Source organism: Myzus persicae, unplaced genomic scaffold (genome assembly GCF_001856785.1).
Source record: "Myzus persicae strain clone G006 unplaced genomic scaffold, MPER_G0061.0, whole genome shotgun sequence".
Taxonomy (NCBI): domain Eukaryota; kingdom Metazoa; phylum Arthropoda; class Insecta; order Hemiptera; family Aphididae; genus Myzus; species Myzus persicae.
This window is the reverse complement of record NW_019104110.1, coordinates 4,123-11,057: the sequence shown is the minus strand read 5'-3', so window position 1 is coordinate 11,057 and position 6,935 is coordinate 4,123. Positions and strand designations below refer to the sequence as shown.

The 6,935-nt window shown below is 28.5% G+C and overlaps 1 long non-coding RNA gene across 1 annotated transcript; it reads right to left on the bottom strand.

Annotated features, from left to right (window-relative positions):
• Positions 1-4,618: 4,618 nt before the first annotated feature.
• Positions 4,619-5,225, bottom strand: LOC111038834. Its single transcript, XR_002605014.1, has 3 exons — positions 4,983-5,225; positions 4,783-4,908; positions 4,619-4,711 (listed from the first exon to the last, which is right to left on the bottom strand). It is a non-coding gene; the product is annotated as an uncharacterized LOC111038834 (long non-coding RNA).
• Between the last annotated feature and the right edge of the window lie 1,710 nt (positions 5,226-6,935).

Below are 6,935 nucleotides of genomic sequence, written 5' to 3'. Positions count from 1 at the left end.
TGTACTCAAAAAATATACTTAAAAATACAAATTTAATACTGTTATTTTATATATTTCAAAAAAATTACACTCAGAGAAAGGAGAGATCATTACCATTTTGTGCATTCAGACTGACATCTGTAACCAGTTCGAGATCCCGTTTCCTTCACTTTGTGCTGCGGGGGTATAGATTGTATATTTATATATCATAGCATCAGACGTTGGCAAATGTACCAAAAATTAACAAGTTGTTGTCCTTGAGTGGGGGTTACGTGGGATCATTTTGGTTGGGTCACAGTAATGTTCTATCCATTCTTAAATTTTTTGAAATATATAAAATAACAGTATTAAATTTGTATTTTTAAAAATATGCTAGAAGATATTTAATATTAATCAGCAACCCACAGTTATATGTATACTCAAGGACTTGCCTCACACATGCCCACATCAAGCATCAATGTTAGAGACTCAACCGTTATATGTCCATCAAATTATTGGGGCATGGCTCCATCCATAGTATATGATCTAAAGTATACATAGAGCATTTTGTAGTTGACAATTCTGTATACATTTAAACCATAGATATAATTTTATCAATGCAGTAAGTAGAGAACATAAACAGACCTCAGTTAAATTCCTAAATATGTAATATGAGGGTTCAATAATAGTGTGGATTATGACAATAGTAGAAATGTTAAGAGAATACCAAAATGTATTCCTCTTACAGGGATGCAACATTAAAAATAGGTGTCTATATTACAATGATCAACTTAAGATTTGGGAGTACAAGGAAAACCGCTATTTGTATTTTCTAGCATGTGTTCACACAGTTTACATTAAGGTATCATAACCTTGAATGCAAATTATTGAGGACATTTTAACTATTTTATTTGGTGGTTTTGTTTTAAATGTTTGTTATGAAAAGTGTTATGAAAATACTTGGATGTAATACAAAATAATTACTAAAAAAAAGTTTTGAATAAAAACATACAATTTTTCTCAATAATTTTTTATATAGTTATTATCATATTTCAACTATAATTGTTTCATTGCAATATTGGAAGTTGTACAAAATACATTAACTTACTAAAATACTATGTTCACTGTTAAAAAAATCCCTTGCTATAAATCAATTAATTTATACTCACAGTGGCGTAGTTTTGGTTGGGGAGCGATGATGAGTATATGATCCCTTTAGAGCCTTTATTTTAAATTATAATATAACGTACCTACTGTAGTATACTTATGTGTTAAGGTATTTATGATATGGATGATCACAACTCAAAAGTGCCCAAGTGCCCTTTATCTTATTTTTATTTTTTAAATATTCAAACCAAAACATAAGTATAATACATTTTGTTGAAATTTGAAAGGCTTAACTATAAAATAAAGGAATTAAGTTACGTAACGAATTATCCATCCCCTCCAGAATTAATTCATAACTACACCACTGTATATATTAAATATAAATATGCGTGTATTACTGAACTGTGTTAGGCTATTTTTATTTTTATTTTTTCATTTTATTTACCTCTTACCAGTGTCATTTCGTGTTTTAAAGACTGATTCTTGTTTTTGATCTATTATTTATGGTTTTGTTTAGCATTTTATTTTTCTTGTATTTATTTAGTTAGTAATATCCATTGTTTGATTTTGTTTAAATGTGATTATTTGTTGTGAATAATGAACGTTGTATTATATTATTTATATGTCAAAACTTATAACTCTAAGTCATATATAATCTTCTAGTCAGTTGTGTAAACTCAATAACTTTTAAATATAAACGTAAATATTCATATACCTATTATGATGAATTCAATGTTTCGTTACTCATTACTCATTAGCAATAGTTAATAATAATTGAATGTAACATAAAAACGAATATAAAATCTATGTTGTACATTTTGTTTATGTGATTTTGTTGTTATTTATATATATATTTTAACAATTATAATAACTTATTAGTAAATACTAATACAATCATTATGTATTATATTTTTGTGCCTAATAAATACTTCGAAATTTGAAATTAACACAAATTTAAAAAAATGTGTTGTATTTGCTGTTGTGTTTACCCTTTTTTTATCTTGACAGTCGAAACTATAACGAGCGTTAAATACCCTTACTTGCAATTTGTAAGCAAGAATAAATATGTTGAAAAAATTGGATAAAGTTTGGCTTACTTCTTTTGAGGGATAATTAAGGGAGAGATGACTTAGAAATTTTAAATTCTTGCTGACAAATACATACGAATTTCACATGATATTTAGGCACAAAGTTGAAAAAGCTCGATAAAGCATGGCCAAATTCTTTATAGGGATAATTAAGGGAGGATTGACTTACACATTTTATATCCGTGCTTGCAAATACTAACAAATTGCTCAGGACATTTTGGCTCGTTCGAATATTTTGAAATGATAGAACGGCCAAGTTTCGCAGAAGTTAGCCGTGATTTAAGCTTTTGTGGATAATTGAAAACGGCTGAACTTACAAAGTCCCAATTGTGATTACATAAACTTACAAATAACTTACAAATTTGGAACAAAATTATTTACTTTAAGCGGCCAACTTCACGGAACAACAATGGTTAAGTTCTGGAATTTTTAACATTTTTTAGAAGACCCCATATCCTCATAGGTTGTCACCGTCTTACAAATGTAAGATAGCAAAAAATTGTTTCGCGTGGGAAAGAACCGAAAGACTACAGTTATAACTGAGAAACCAAAATTTCGTAATGAATAAAGGAGAAATTGGTCAGGTATGAAATTTATTTTATTTTTTGTTTTAAATTTTTTTCGTAATATTTAAATATTTTCACTGATTATCAGGTACGATGACTTGTAGGCACTATAGAGACTGTGTGTGAGAGAGAGAAAGAGAGGTAGTGAAATGGAAAAAAGGGGAGAGTAGAGAGAGAGAGAAGGAGAGAATTGTGAAGGAGAAAGACTGAGTGAGAAAAGGTGGTTGGAGGGGAGGGAGAAGGGAGAGAGAGTGAGACTTGTTGGGAGGGAGAATAGGAAGTGTAGAGGTAGAATAGTTAGGTTAACAATGTCGAATACTTAGGAAAGGTTCTTGAATTGCAAAGGCCACTAGACCTATCAGCTGAAAAACTACCTTGTGATAGGTTGAAAACCTTGACTTATGGGATAGAATAAAAAGATTGGTAGAGGATTTCAGAGCACTTTTTGTTTGCTCCCTGTATCCCACGCACAACAAAGCAATTAATGTATCAGAACCAACCATATATTGTTACTTTAATAATGGTTGGTTCTGCTAAACATAAACTTGCTTTGTTGCGCGTAGGACATAAAAAGTAAACAAATAGTGCGTAGACATCCTCTCAATAGTGTCATCAAGTTGAACAAAAAAAGTAAGAAAAGACGTAATGTCAAACCATCGTTTTTTGATCTCTTTTACCCTCGTGTCAGAACCAAACCAATGTAGAATGTTGTTACTATTAATATTAAAAAAATATATATAAACTACAATATATTATAATTTATAATAATTCTAAAATTAAAAATCAAGTCGAAAGTCTAAAGTTATCAAGTCGAAAATCTGTAGAATTTTGACAGTTGACATGAACTATGATTGGAATATTAAATACTTAAGTATGATAGAAGGTTATAGTAATATATTTCTTATATTATGCATTTTTAGTTTTTATGAGCGGGTGATGTACTGCTAATGGGAAAATGTTTTTCCACTACTCCGTTCATATAATTTTAAATACCATCGTATAACAAATGAACTATACTTGTCCGAAATTTGATTACTATAGTCTATATCTCCATAAGTATTCCAAAAAATATTTTGCTTTAGAATATAAAAAAAAATAATTAAATAATGATATTGTCTTACATTAAATTTATCACGCCTTATAAAATTTACTTTAACAACAATTTTTTTTATTTTGTGACCCTCGTTACACTTTATTCATAATAATTAGGCAATTTTTATCCTTGTCATAATTTTTATAAATTTGTCTTTCAAATAGAAATTAGACAAAATTAGTATATTGAAATGATATTTTATTAAAAAAACGTTTGTCAAAAATAAAAAATAATGATATATAACAAATAATATCAAAACATGTTCGATAAACATGTAACATGTTTAATAAAATTTAAAAGATTTTAGATACCTAATAATAAATTAATCACAGCACATTGTTTAACTTAGATGAATGATAACATTCTATTTATTCATTATTCTAAGAAATTAAATGAAATAACTAGTCCTATAGTAATTTGTTGAGATCAGAGAAAAACTGTGATTAGGCCCTATAAAAATTGTGTTACAAGATTAGAAGCAACTAATTGTAATATTTATGTATTTAACTAAATATGTATAAGGTTAAAAAAATAAACCTGAAAATTGAAATTGGTGTATAATAGATGTTGGTACGGATACTCTTTTTACCTGTGTAATAATGTATGTTAAAGTATCTGTATGTCATTTTCCTTTGGCATGGTTGAAACACTATTCGTAAGCCAATACCTGACGTAGCAATAGGAAATATAATAATATAAATAATAATATGTATTAATAACTAATACAAAATAATAAAAATACAGTTGGGGCTTGGTGTGGTGCTGTGATTGGCTGAAGTCCCTAATGGGTGTCAATCATCGGCCGGCGTAGCTAGTATCCGGATGGGTAACCATCTGGGTGTTTAGCGACGAATCCTAGCTCCACATATGCACTTGTTACTCAAACACAACCGTGACCCCTACAAAAAAAAAAATCCAAATTGTTTATATTAATTTAACAAATAGATTGAATATAATCGCTGAAAATTACGATTATTTTAGTCGGTTATGGCAGTTGACGGGGAGAAAGTTTATCATCCAGATAGATAACGCTCAAAGAATTTCAAAATAAAATTATTTCAATTCTTATTCAGTTGCTTCAAATCTAGACATCTTCCTAGAATGTTTACAAAACATATGAAACTTAAATAATTAATAAAAAGACGTTGCTTTGAGAAAGACGCGTTTCACCTGAATGCGTGGTCTCCAATAAGTTAAAATGAGTCTTACAAGTATGAAACATATCAAATTTTATTTAAGCAGTTATCATTCATCTTCGTTGATTCTAAATAATAGTAATCACTCTAATATTAAAACTTTCATTGAAAAATGAGATCTGCTGACATCGATGAATTCCTTAAAAATTCTAAAGTATCAAAAAATATAAAAAATGTTAATTAAGAAATAATGAGAGTTGACGGTATGAGGAGTTATTGTGAGGTTTTCAGTATTTATTCATTAGTTTTGACATAAAATATGGTTTAGTGTATTACTCATAGCTTTATTTACAATAGTTAGATCATGAAATAATGAATTTGTATAATGCAGTATATGTTTATCAAAAATTAAAAAATGTTTTTGAAAAATTGAACTAGGGTTAAATTATAGAAAAAAAATTTGAAGGGGGGCATGGGCGCCGCAGACTCGAAATGAAAATTAGGAAAATGATTCTAATAGGTACACTGGAGCGTCACAAGTAAAAAGTTCCTAATAGTTTTTAAGGTGTCAGGAAAAACCAAGGACCTACGAGTATAAGTTTTATAGTTCGGAAAAATTGAAATCAATTTTATTTCTAGTGGAACTCTAAAAAAAAACCCCGTAAAAAGTACGTACATACAATTTTCACTGAATTATATTAGTAATATCTATGTATCACACAATTTTTGAATTATGCGCTATTTATAGGCATAATAGATTTAAATCAGAAAACTCAAAATATTTTGACTCATTATATTCAATGATTATGTTGAACAAGTTATACTACTATAGGTATATACAATTTTAGATTTTTATTATTTTTTTAAAAATTAATGTCGATTAAAAAATTCGTTGGATCAAAAGTCTTGAAAATGTTATACCACGTTCCTCATACCGCATGGGAGATTAAAAATAATTATACTATTTGTCTCCTGGCTTGAATAAGAAAACTTAACAACGTATACTATACCTGTACACAATGTGTAATTATGCAATTTAGTTTACTCGAGTGTTATTGTATTCAGTTCTGACTATAAGCATTTGCATTGCGAATATTATGACTTATGAGTTTAATCGTTTAATCATAGAAGTTGTACGTGTTAGTGTTGTCGGGATGTTAGCATTTTTAAACATGAGACATCTGATTGAATCGTTTCATGACGAACGGAAGAACATGCCAAAGAAATTGGTAAAATTTTTTAATAATAATAATATAGGGTCGAACGATGCATCTATTCGATGTAGGTCGTTGGTACTATAAAATAATATGTGATTATTATTTATTTTTATGCTTTAGGTAAGCGTGAGTGAGAAATCTATCAACGCAAGTGTTCGAGTCAATTTAAACCCAGCAGCTGTATCCGGTAGTATTGACATTGGACAGTTTCAAAAAGTGATAAAAATAAATCTGCAATTGGAAAATAGATTGACTGAGTTGGAAGGTAGTTGTTTCATATTAATATGACACCTATATAATATTAATATTTTCGAATATTAAACAAATATGTATCTCGGATATACATTGTATCTAAAATAATCATTATTATGTAGAAATGATTCAACGCAGTGATGAAAAACAAAAGATTCAAGATCTACAAGTAACTTTCATATTACCTATCTATAATATTAATCAAAATATATTTTTAGTATTTTTTACTTCAGAATGGATGGAAATACCCATATTATAATTATTATTATCTCCTATTTGCTATTTCGGGTAATTTAATAATCTTTAGAAATCTCTTATTATGAGTATGCCCTACATGGCTCCCTACGTGGTATACTAAATATTAGAACGATAATTTTATAACGATTTGAAGTATATTTCATTAAGTATCCATAGTATCTCAATAAATAAAAATCATCGATTTACGAGAGGATATTAGGGAAATCTAAGTGCCAAGGATTGTGTGTAAGAATTTTATATTGACACGATATGTCATGGAC